The sequence below is a fragment of the Varroa destructor genome, unplaced genomic scaffold (assembly GCF_002443255.2).
Source record: "Varroa destructor unplaced genomic scaffold, Vdes_3.0 BEIS01000004.1, whole genome shotgun sequence".
Classification (NCBI taxonomy): domain Eukaryota; kingdom Metazoa; phylum Arthropoda; class Arachnida; order Mesostigmata; family Varroidae; genus Varroa; species Varroa destructor.
The window spans coordinates 46,318,160-46,331,753 of record NW_019211457.1 but is presented as its reverse complement, the minus strand read 5'-3'; positions in this window follow the sequence as shown (position 1 = coordinate 46,331,753).

Below are 13,594 nucleotides of genomic sequence, written 5' to 3'. Positions count from 1 at the left end.
CAGGTGCGCTGTCTCCCGAACCGTTACCATTTCTGCAATGTGCTTCGTTGAAGCGTCGATATTTTTTCGCCTGCTAACGCCCCACGCTATTACTGCTGTCACCCTTATAGCCGTTTGTTAGCGAGTTTCCTTTGTCGTTTATCCAATCATATCCCCATTTCGACCCTCGTTTGTTGGTTGTAGCATGGTAAGCTTTGGCAAAAAGCGCTTGGTCAAAGCTGACAGTTTCACAAGGCTAATGGATCTTCAGAAAACAGGTTACTCCTACAGCTACTCCTTGAGAGGCGCTGTGATTGACAGTAACATCCGTGATGCTCTGCACACTTGTACAGGTATAGCGGTGGGTAAAGAAGAGGAAGATTCTGCATTCGAGGCTTTTGTATGTAACAGCGCGTCATGTGATATTTTTGATTTACTTGAACATAGTCATGTGCCCTCCGAGCAGCTCTCTATATCCCCTGATACCACATCGAAAGCCTCATAAGGACCGTGTTGAGGCAAGGCTGTGCTCATCGTATCTCTCAATTCAGCATTCGCACGTCTATCAGTGTAATGTTTTTAAAGAAACAATTGGCAAACGCTACCTAAGCAAATAACAGGCGCTGTATTTTACGAACTACAAGGAATAGATGTAACTTCAAACGCTAATATCGCGTATGTTTCACTCGGATCAATTTAAAAACATTTCCTGAACATGGGTCAAGATCTACATCTTTTGGTAGATCTACTATTACCGATGATGCAAATTTAAGTTTTCGACAACACTACACATTCAGCAAATATGATAAGAGGGTTAGCGTCGAACAGAAAAGATAAGTTATATATCGTCGTTCAATATATGTAACCATGAACAGTGACTGTTCGTACAGCTGTGAGTCGCAAAATGACGGCATGAAGCCCATAAACAGACCTAGAATTCTCATGATAAGTTCCACTTATTAGTGTAGAAATTGGTCGCCAAAGTAACAATAATAGGAGACAATTTCCTGGATCTAGCGTACTATTTTACCATGAACTTATAAATGTTATTAATATTTTATTCTTGCTTGACTAGAGATACTTTTACGTAATTGACTCTAGTTTTAACAAAATCGAATTACCAAATAAGCTGGTTTAACCAAATAACTATTTCTCACGCAGAGAAAAAGGGAGCATGCTGGTCGCATTAACTTAAATGGTAACTTTGACCATGATAAGTCTATTTAACGGGTATGATTAGCAATTAAACACCTGCAAAACATTCATCCATTGTCAGTTTCGTTAATCAGCCAGAGATTGAGAAATTACACATCACTTCTACCCGGTAATTGTCTAACAGGAAGACAAACTTTACCGTTGTTTCAATAAGGTAAAATATCACTCAAGCCGAAGCAGACCCAGACCGGATCCTTAACGGGATGTGGAGCGCATTTTCCTTTTTACCTTCGTGGCCCGGTCACATCTACACAATAATTGGAATCTTCATTTACTGCCCTGCAGCCAGCACGAGCGTTCTCACACCCTGTTTGCTTGCACTTACTTTGTGTCAGCACCTTGGGCCTTTCCTCTTACTCCACCAGGCCTGAGCCGCTCCCTCTTTCTGTTCGAATCAACAGCACTGCCAGCCCAAAAGAAGAACACAAATATAGAGCTAAGGGTCTTTTGGCATTATTACCCGTCATGATCTCCTCATTATCCATGTAGCGTGTAGTGGATGCTCACATCACAGAACGGTGCCTTAGAGCGCTGTTTATACCGCGAGAAACACCGTTCAACTAAGGCGCCCCTCAGGAACAGGCTTCTCATGGCTAACCATAAGTCTGACCCTTAATTTGCCTGTTTAGCCGTTTGTTCTTCTCCACTCTTCACTGGTTCTGACTGCTTTTAATCTTCTTTCTCTTCGTCCTTCGTGAGTAGTTGATTGGCAATCGGTCCCGTTCGAATCTCTTCGCATCTCGCTCGCTTAGTTGGTCGACTTGTCGTGGTTGGCAAAAGTCAAGGCTGCTAGTGATTTGCGGGATAGATATGTCTACTGGGTTCTTGGATCGACTTGTCAGTCGATTTTCCTTCTGTTGCTTGCTACTTGGCTCGATCAACGCTCTAATATGTGTTTCTCACAAGCCTATATTGGTGGCGTAAAGATATTCGAATTTCCCAGTTTTGCTGGTTCGCTTATAATCATGTATCATTTCTACGTGAGCACCAGTCTTCAGGCAGAAAATCGCCTATATATACATATGTATAGACATATATATATATACATTAGCGCTACCGTAACTGTGCACTGTTTATTTCTGACCTTCTCAAGGTACCTCACGTTTTTCGGCCCCCGCTGTTGCGGTAACTGCGGTTCAACAGCGCAGTAGATGCGATCTCGGTTCTGTCAATCCACGCGGTCGGTCAACGATGCTCGGCATGCAGCCTCGTCTGGTAGTGCTCTTCCTTTTCGTCTTTGGCGTCAGCAACTACTGCGGGTCTTTAGCACAAGACCCAAGACTACCATAATGTAGTCAGTGGTGACTGTTGGTGGCAATGTGCTAAAGTGTTAGTCGCCTATCGCCTGTGAGCGAAATACATACATGCATATATCGAGCAGTCGGGTGGTTAGAGGAGGCGCAGATTGAACGTTGAGAGGAAGCGCGCTGTACGAGAAACCGTCTTGGTTGTGACGGTACTGGCCGTATTTCCTTAGGAGGCCCTAAACTAATCTTCCTGGCGCGTTTCCTATAGAAACGGGGTTGGATCGGGCTTCGGCTGTACCCCGTTCGAGTGGTAGAAAACGGTGAACAAAGATGACTGTGTGGTAAAGACGAGTATACTCTCGCGCTATCGATTATGTTTCGACCGGCTTATAGTTAACACGATTGTCAAGTTATAACTTATAAAAAAACAACTGTAGAGTACTGTATATAAATAACTAAATACAAAACAAATATAGCTACACAGAAGCTCTATGTGTGCTACTGACAATCCTTCTGTCATCTAGATAAATAAACGAAGAACTAAAGCAGATTATGTCTCCGAGCGTCGAGGTTTTGCCGTTGCACGAAGCAATGGAAAGCATGATGTCTATTTAATAAACGTACTGCAATTGAACGTAAATAGAAGCAGTGAAGTGTCGAGCTAGTCAAGTTGCTTGAGCATCTTGTGGTGTCAATACCCTAATATGTGTAGACAGACTATATTCTTGGAATACCATTGCTTCAGAGTCTCAACGGAATATATAATACAACTGAACACAGCAAATGTTTCGACATCATCTATAAAGTACTCTTATTAAACGAAGTAAGCAAAATAACATTGATCGTAAAAACATTAATTGGATTAACGAAGTAGACTGTAGGTAAGAAGTAATTATTGATAATAAATTTAAATCATATATTGTTATATTTTTTTTGTCGAGATTGACGCTTCTGTTTCAACGAAAATGACAGAAGCGGATAGGTGGCGCAAGAATCGATTCCAAAGCAAGATAGCAATAGAGTATCGACAGCTCTGAAAGGCTGCGGTGTATGATAATGAACAAAGAAAATAAGCTACGACACGAACGCGTAAAAAAAAAGACGTGTAAAAATTTAATTGCTCCTAGCGTTTCCATTGATTTCTCTACGTCTGTAACGGAAGAAAACCTATCATACTATACTGGACCGTACGAAATCTAACGTCCTCTTATTTCTCTGGCTGATCTCGAAGTTTTATCCCTGTAATCACGTCAGCTAGCGTACACAGGAAATCTGGGACTCTTTGAATCCTGTCTCCCTCCTAGTGACTAATTAAAAACAATTTCGTTTTTACTTTCCGTTTTTCGCAACTTTAATTTGTTTCCAATAAACTGACTGGATTAGGTATAGGATATAAAATAGTTGCTTGTTCTTTTTAATGAAGACACTTTTTATTCAGATTATTATAATTAAGATAAGTTAATTGAAATATTGTCCAATGCGATAGCGGAAGTGACGATACAACGTTATAAAGCAAAAATATTTAAAATAAATTAAAACAGAAATGAGATAAAAACAAATTGGACGACACTTAAGATAGTAATTGAAGCTTTAATAAAGACGTACTTAAAACATAGACTAATTTCGAAATAAAAATTATTGACCGTTTTAGACGCACATTCAGCCAATTTTTTTTTCTCTATTTTATAATATTGTATTACTAAATTACACAAGCGCCATATTAATCGAAGACCTTATATCACCTTCTCTGGTAACACTGTAATTTCACCACTATAGAACTTCGTCATTTCCGAGCGAGAAATTATGGAAAATAATTTTTGCATCCCTCCACTCAATCTAAATTAACACCACCGAGAAAATCCTGCCCAGATCGAAATGGATGATAGTCTGTTGCTGCGCTTCATGGCAAATGCATTAAAATTTCCCATCCAAATTTTCCTAATCCTTCCTTCCAGGTAGCTAAAGGTATAGGTTGGCATTACCATGGCAGAGGACGACGCATTTGTTGTTCGCTATTTCCGCTAGGTTTTTTTTTTTTAATGGCTGCTTATAATCTTGTTACCTGTTGAAGTAAAGCTTTGAATCAATCGTTCGACCAAGGCGTAGCAATTTCCCTCCGGTTGCAGCAGACACACACGATCACCTTCTTTGCTGTCAGCGTAAATTTTGCTACAGAGAGTTTTTTTTTTTTTTTTTTATTTGCACGTTACTTTCAGATGTGATCCATTTTTCATCGCTTCTAATCGACCGTTTAAAAATGACCGCTTAATTTCGTTACATTTCTGGAGAGTTTAGCAGACGGAAATACGGTAGAGTAACTCCTCTGCGTCGGCTTACGTAACAGCCAAACATCGTGCTATTTTTATGACCGATTTTCTCCAAATCATTCAGAACTGATCCGTGGAGACGGTTACCGATATTACGGCTACTCACATGTTGGTCTTGACCAACTTTCACGATCATATCATCAATTAGTCGATTACTACGAGGTACATTTTCCACGACGAAGTGTCCAAAACGAAAGACACAGAACCATCCTTGGGCTCTTCCTTTCAGTAGCGTATCTTGATTATAAACAACGCATATTTTTTTTTTATTAGCCTGGCCAGTCATTTGTCTTGTTATAGTAATAAAATTATAAAGAATAGTAAGTTTTCGCCAAAACTTCAAAGTGCTCTATTATCTATATAGTAATGCCAGATGTTAGCTTGTAAATATGGCAGCAATTCACATTGTCTGACATATGTGCCCTTAAAGAGGCCTAAGCAGAAAAACGGCCAACACTTTTGCGACTAGTCAATATATAGAGTATCCGACCGGCCAAATAAGCCAGAAAGAGATGACTAGCTCATACACACGTTCTCTGACGGTTAGTAAACCTACTTATAAAAAATGTCGTGAAGTGAGCGCACCGTGTTGAAATAGTGTCCCTTTTTTTATAAGCAATGTCAACTGAATTCTAGTTTAAACGACTACTTCAAATAGTCTCCTATATATTTATATATGTATATGTACTTATCTCATTATAGGCTCCTTCAATGGTATATAAGGACACTTGCATTATATATAACGACAGATGCATGGTTCGATTTTCTTGAAATTTCTTGCCGAATCATATTGGTAGAGCCTTGTTCCGTAATGCTCACGATGTGAAGAAACCGTACGATTATTGCGTACGTATCTGATTCGAATCTATTTTCTAGTTTAAGCGGAGCGTTTGTGCCCCATGTGCCCCACAAACATAACTGGACGATTCTATGTTTTACAAGTAAACATCGAAAACTCCAGTGAACAGTTTCAACTGTGTGAGACTCAACTTCCAAAACACATAACTTAACCTGAATTGCTAAGATAGCTGCGAGAAAATCCTCAGATGCGAAGGATATCAACAGTGTCGAGATGAATTGAGTTGCTTTTTCCCATGAAGTTACAATTCGCACTTTCTACACATTGGATTTTTTTACTTGAAACAGATAAACAATTACGTTCGACCGAAATTAGTTATCACTTAAGGTTAAAACGAGATGTTGTCCACCTAAGTGATTCATAAAAGCATTATAAGGACTAAAAAATAATATTCGTCTTGTTTACAATCGTGTGGTGCATTTTCAATTGCCCTGTATAATTGGGTACAGAGTGTCTGTTTTGTGAAACTGCTAGCATCAGGTACGGTCGTGTTTTTTTGCTGAGCTTCACATAAGCTCAGACGTAAGTTAGACTGGCAGTGGCCTGTCGCATAATTCCTAATGCACTGGAAACGGTATCTTCAATTAGGATAATAACCTCTGAGCGCTATGGTTCTTAGACATTTATTGTCGGAAAGTTTAGGGCCGATTACGAGTAATACAGTGGACGCTATTAGGCGACGTCTTTGAATTTCGCGCAGCGGAAGCTAAGTTATTGGAAAGTTCGATGCCTATTTAGGGAAAGTCGACCTAAGGAATAAGCGTGTATGCATTCTAGTGTCTACCATACAATGAGGAACTTGAGGATGACGAAGTTATTATGTTCTGAATATGATCGTTGATCAAGGTACGCAAGTCCATGAAATCACGAAGCAATAAGTATCAATGCAAAAAATAGTAAATGAGAATTTTCGTGGCTTTGAAGTTATGACAACAGCATGCAGAATATTGGTTAGACGAAATTTTATGTTTGGTATTTATTCTCGCTAAAAAAATGATTTATTTTTTAGTAAGCGAGTTGAAAGATGTAGCGGTAATCCCTTAGAGGGCTTTGTTTGACATATTCATAATTATTCGAGGATTAATTTAATTTAATCAATGAAGCTATATAAAAGGGATGCAGTATATGTAGAAGAATAGTTCTCATTCATGCTCTTGGCAGTAGGAAAAAGTTATTTCAAGAAAAATCCAAAAACTCATTATGGTATGAACAAAAAGTTTGCCAGTGAAATATGGACGAAAATCAGCTAATGCGCCTGAAGGCCTGAATGAAGTGAACCTGATAGGCTAGTGGCCGGACAACTAGTCGAAAGGGTGCACTTTTGACGGCCCTAGTGTTTCTATGTGCTCAGTTTAGCTTTACGTTGCGTATAATGTCCCCGTGGTCTAAACGTTAGTGAAAAGGTATTTGCCTGCTAAGCTTAGAGACAGGCTGTCGTCTGGGTTCAAACACAAGTATCGACACACGGTTCGTTTCGTAATGGCCGAGGGAGCAAGCCAACCGTCCGTCAGGCAAAATGCTTAATGGCGGTACCGTTCAAAACGCAGAGGTTGACTGAGCATAGCGATGTGTTTAGGAACAAGAAGCTGCGATCGTTATCTTCTCCAGATATAGAGTTTTGTTCTTGAAGTATTAGGAACTGAGCAAATAATTGGTATAATAATGCCGGTTTGCTGACTGTCGGTATAAGTATATACATATATATGTATACGCGTACACAAGAGCGCTGTCGATGCAATTTAAGATAACATAAAAAGCAATGAATAAGGTTAAAGAAATAGATCATTAACCGGATGTCCAACTTATTTACTCTGCGAACTTGATAAAGATCCGGACCACAAATTTACATTATTCATATTGTAGAAGTATATGGTAATCTCTTGTTAGGTCTTATCATCTATCAGTACTTAAGTTGTTTCTCTTAGGGCGTACTTCTAATAATTTTAGTTTTTCTATAATTGCTTTTTCTGTTCCGTAATTACTGTAGACAAGACACACCTAAATTATATCCTTGCCTATTATTTAACAATCATACATCATGCATCTGCGTACGATGAGTGTATTTGCTTGAGTCTTGAAGTTGTTATGACTGCAATGTTATCTTCTGGCTTTGAGTTGCAATGGATACCTTTCTACAAATATAGCGCTCCCGGCAATATTACGAAGTAGTCGGTGCCAACGCAACTACTGATGATACAGTTAGATCCGTGTGGCATTATTATTAAGTTATACTAAAACTTCGAAGTTATTTAACTCTCATTATTCACACAAGGGTCTTCAAGTATCTAGTATGCTCGATGGTTTTCTAATCTGGTCGAAGAACGTTCTTCTTTAGGCTATTTAAGTAAGTCTTTAAGGAGAATTCTGCAAGTCTTACACGCGCCTAAGGTTCAACTATCATCAGCAGGCAGGTTCCAGATAACAATCGCAGACGCTGTCAATAACCATAAAGGCATTGGCGTTAACTATGCGGCGTGCTTTGATTCCTGTAAAAAAGAAATGGGAAACGATAGAAACCAGCAAGTTATTCGTTTTTTATATATATATATATATATATATATAATATATATTCCTCTGTAATAGACAAGGCATTGGTATATTAGTATTGTATTATGCTTGGCTCAGAACAAAGGGGCACGTTTTCATTGATTTTAGTCACGTGCATCTGTGCATAGGGTTCATCTGGAACTTTTCTATATGCGTCCTAACACACACACGTACTAGCATTTTTCGACAAATTTAAATAAGAGCATCCTTTAATATTGACATTTGGTGTGCTTTATTAGAAATTACAGCTTTTTTTTATATAGGAACAAGGCCAACTCGCTAGTATCTCTCAGATGCGTAGAAGAACATAGACTAGTCTTTTAGCCACTACAAAACGGAAGACAAATGATGCTGTACTTTCAAAGAAAAAAAACTATAAATTATAAGCGGAAATACTTGTAGGCATATTATTTGTCAGATATGACTTCCTCAGATCACAAGCGCCATCTGAATCTGTCGAGAAGATAACGTATTCAGAGAGGAGAAGGTGCGTGCCGGAATCCGTTCTTTGGGAATGTCTGTCTGTGTGCCCACTTGTTCTGTCTTCCTGGATTAGTTCGGCCTATTTTCCGACTATTCCGAATGTTGACGAACCGAGTAGGTCCAACGGTTTGGGACAAAGGTGGACGACGATAGTGGTAGCTGCTGACAACTGCCTAGAGCAGTGAGAACTATATAAATAGAAGAGCCAAAAAGTCCGGTAGCGCAGAGATGGCCCAACTATTTTAAACTTCTAGAGATAAGTTCCAAAATTTCTACTGCAGCTTTTAGCTATGACTGGTAGTACGGCGAGGGAATTGACCATATTATCCGTAAAGTGTGTCGTTTATTGACAAGTAGGCAAAGGTGTAAGAGCCAATACTTCGATGCTTCGTAACAACAGCATAAAGATAGCAACAACAATAGTATAAATAACTGAACTGCCAGGCTACATTCATATATTATACAACAGGTGGCGCTCAGTGTTTGACACATGTTTGCATGTGTATGATATTGCTTGAAAAATTTATTTATGCTTTTTTTTTTTTTTTTTATTATGAGAAACTGAGAGCGTTATCTTTCGAATAAGGAATTCAATGAGGATTACCGTTCCTGAACTGTTTGTTACCGGTATAGTAAAATAGGTTCGGGGTTACAATGCAGAATCGTTCGATTGCCAATTTAGCTGATAAACGCTATAGATTTCTCGTTCAATCATCAACTGTCAACCGTTCTCCTTTTCAAAGGACTGTTCGTGTTGGACATCGTGTTGTGATGAAAGAACTAACAGGTATTTTTTTGCATTTCTTTACTTTGATCATTATTGATCGTCAACAACATAACCGATTTTTATCAATCGTTTGGTTTCTCCATTTTGCTGTCTTAACTAAACCCTCAAATCCAACGATGTAAGGATTTTGTTATGACCACCAGTTTCCGCTTGGGAGTCGGCCAGCGAAGTGTTCATAATGAAATGGGTAGAATCACTTAAATCGATGTTATTTCTATTTTAGCTAAAAAAAAAAAAAAAAAACAGACAGACAGAAGCTCAGGAAATGTAGATAATGCAATGTTAATAACTATAATAAGCTGAAATATTTCGCAATTGTTTGTAAATTTGATGGCCATTATCATAGTGCTGAAGTGTCAAGGTACAATAGATAGGGTTCCTTTTGCAACTGCTTAGCCATATTCATTGGTCCTAAAGTTTCCGACATTTAATATAAGAACGCATTAATATGTGAGAAAGATCGTACAAAGCCGAAGGTTATCTGGACGACATGAGCTTAAAAAACCCTACTGACTGATTAAATACAAAAATGAATTACACTCCTGGTCCTCATAGAATCGTCCGGGTGCCCTTCGTATCTGATGACCCCTTGGGCGGCATCACCACATAACATCAGTAGTGCGTTCAGAAGTGATTTCTGAATTGCCTGAGGAACAATAGATGACGTGTCGGTGTGCCTGCTTTTGGGCAAATATCATCCATATACTAATATTTAGAGACTACAGATATATAGCAGCTGACTCTGACTCACTAGCAATGCCAATCGACCTATATACGGCACTGACAAAAGCCGACGTTAGAACGCACCGCATTTCGCCATTTTAAATCGTGTACTTTAACCCTGCTTTAACTTTTTCGGCGACTCCCTTTTCAGTCACAGGATTATTGAGGCTTACGGGACGCCAACTCACACTGCACGTGATTTTTACCAATAGACGTGTGTAGTTAGTCCTCCTGCTTCTGCTACGTGGCTACGTAGCAAGGTTCTATGTACCCGATACGCTATATATTTAACTTAAGCGTTGGCGGTAAGTTAGTTACCTTGACTGTAACGTAGAAGAGAGAAGAGACTGTTTATATTCTTGGTGAGTCGATTACAACTATATTAATTTGCTTAATAATCTATTTCGAAGTTAGTTAATTACTTACTCGTTGTATTGTAATGAGTATTAAGGCTTAGTAAGTAACTTGTAAGACAAAGATAGCTAGACGTGTTGCTTTGCTAATGATACAAAATATATTTGAGTAGAACCTCTTGTTCTAACCACGTGTTAGAATAGAACACAGGGCGCTCTAAGAGTCATGGCAAACTTCACTGCTACATTATTTTATGAGGAGTCCACATTTTGACAGTTTTCTGTTACGCTAGCTTCACTTTTCGAAGGTTTTTACTGTGTGTCACTTCATGGTGTTATGTAGTGTCGATGTCGCCAGCCTCTTCGTGTTGTCACAAAAATTGTAAACTTAAATTTTAGGCACATAATTTGCTTCACAGATAAATCCATGGCTCATCTAATCCTGGACAGAAATTGCTGTCGACCTTAAGAAGCCTGCCTTACAAATGGTCATATACGTCACATGAGGGTCCGTCTTAATAAGCATCTCCAGGTCAATGTCATTAGCCCTATTCGATATAATCAATTGGCTCATCGCACGTAACGGTCTTAGGACACAGAAAACGGCCACTGGTTTAGGGCGACCATGTATGCACATGCATGTGCGGTAATTAAGAGAGTTATCCTATCTTCCTGAAGTGTCAGTTTGGTACTAATACAATCGTTATGCACAGAATTGGTTTACTCTGGTCATGTGTCACAATAAACACAGGAATTAATTGTGAGCTACCCAGAAATTACGATTGTCAATAAAAGCTTTATCAATACAGACCCTTTTAAAGAGCAGTTTCTTGATGTCTCCCTCTAGCTTAACTAGCTCCCTAGTCTCGATAGCCCAAAAAGAATTTCTGGGTTCTGCCTTTTTGCAGTCAGCCTTGCATTGCTTACCTTTGCCTTTACAGGGATCACTCAAGCAGTTCACAATAATTCTTTTTCTTTCACGTCTTTATTATTGGCACGACAGCAACAATTCCAATTTGCCTAAATCTGGAGTGGATGGAAATCCATTAGGGGCTGTAATCTTTTTTTTTTTTGTTATTAAGCTGATACGTGCGGTGTACCCGCTGGCTGAAACTGCGTCCAGTCAACGGCTCCGCGTATTCATCTTCTCGTTGTTATTGCACGGCGTCTGTGCTACACAAACACTGCTGTGATTCTTCTCGTCGGTTGTTAAGCTTGTGTTCACGCTATAGCCCAGTAATGAAAAAGGCGAATCAGAACGTCCTTGGCCTCGACGAGGGTTAGCCATTTTTGTCACGACGCCTACGAAACACGTCCCTACCGCTCGTATTCTAGTTACCTTGTCCGCGACTAGCAGAAGTATCACGAAGACGTCAAGCCTGTAGCTGCTACAACGAGTGACCGGCGACACAATAAATTCCCTGTTCGTACCCTTTGCTACAAACGTTGGCCGACGAAAACAACGACGAGGACTTGTCATAAGTCAACTGACCCGGACTAACCGTTGTATCAAGATAAGGCTGTCATTGTTGAAGCTGGTTGGGGCTGGCGATTGTAGCAGTAGATGCTGCAACACCAGCAGAAGCTCGCTCCTATTCTGTCTCCTATGTCTTTGACATAGGCAGAAAAGTATAAAGCCGAAGTGAGTAATCGATGGAGGAAGAGCTCATGTAGATGGATGAAAAGAGGGAGTCCAGGAACGACTCAGGGGTTAAGCTATGCTAACGGCTGGACTTCTGGGAAACTAAACGCATTGTCGCTTTTCCATTTCGGTAACTGCAAGACTCCGACAGCATTTTGCATCGATGATACTGGCGCTTTTCAGCGCGCGGCCGTGAAGTCAAATCGAAATTCCGGGAAAAACTTCAGAGGATTTCCTACCACAAACTGAATGCACCGTGCGTCGAGCCATTGCTGGTTAAGAGTACGTAGCCTTTTTACGCTGACACCCCGTTAGTGTAGCAAGGCAACGCGTCCTTAGTAGGGGTATGCGCGAACATATTCCATAGGTGACAACGTCCCCTGACGTTTCTTGGGTAGGTTTGACAGCAGAGTCGCTTGGAAGCAAGCACACCATCACAAGAACACCATTACGTAAGAATTGGCAATGCACCTTCTATACTGATCTCTGCAATGAATCCTATACAGTGCTCGCTGGCACGTTCACTGCAGTCGTTAACTATACGAGAACGAGCCACCACTTTGAAGAATTTTTAAAGGATCTACGAAACAGTTGAGCTATTAGAAACAACAGAATGCAATTATTTCCCGAAATAGCTACTGAATAATAATGGATGAAGAGCGATGAAGACTAGAAAGACACCATTCCAGACAGAACACGTTAGTTACGCACGATACAAATAGGATACGTCTATTTATTTGATTTGCGAACTATGAGACGGAAAGTCATGTCACACAAAACAACATAACGAGCCTATACGGTATTTGTTCTAACCGAAAGTGCATACATGTATAGCAATATAGTGTATTTTTGAGATTTTTTTGTGGCCTAAGCTTCTATTCAAATATAGAAGGCCATATAGACTACGAGAATATAACATACAAGGTATTTATCATGTAGATTGGTATAAGTTAAAACTTATAAACTTATATGGTATAAGTTAAAGGTCAAAAAAAAAACGACTGCTTTTGTTTACTATTTGTTAAAAAATGTAGACGCTGTGGCGATACCGCTGTGGCACTCTAAAATCCACTATTCGAAAATACAACAAGCCATGAACGACAACCTGGCGTTTCACTTACCACACATACCGTAATACATAATACCATAATGTAAATAATAACAACATAATGTAAATTTCACTCAAACTCATGCTTAACATTAAGTACGACTATAACACATATATTGAACTGGATGGACTACTAATTTATGCTAGGCAAATTATCTACTTTAGCGTCACAATCTGTTTAAACATATATTACTAAATAAGTATTTCAAGCTTTATACTTAATATTCCTCTCAGTAAACTGTGCACTAATAAAACGGTGAGGCAAAAAGCAGGCAATTACTTGAGTTGTATTTACAGAGGGGGGTTATAGGGGTCTAATGGTAT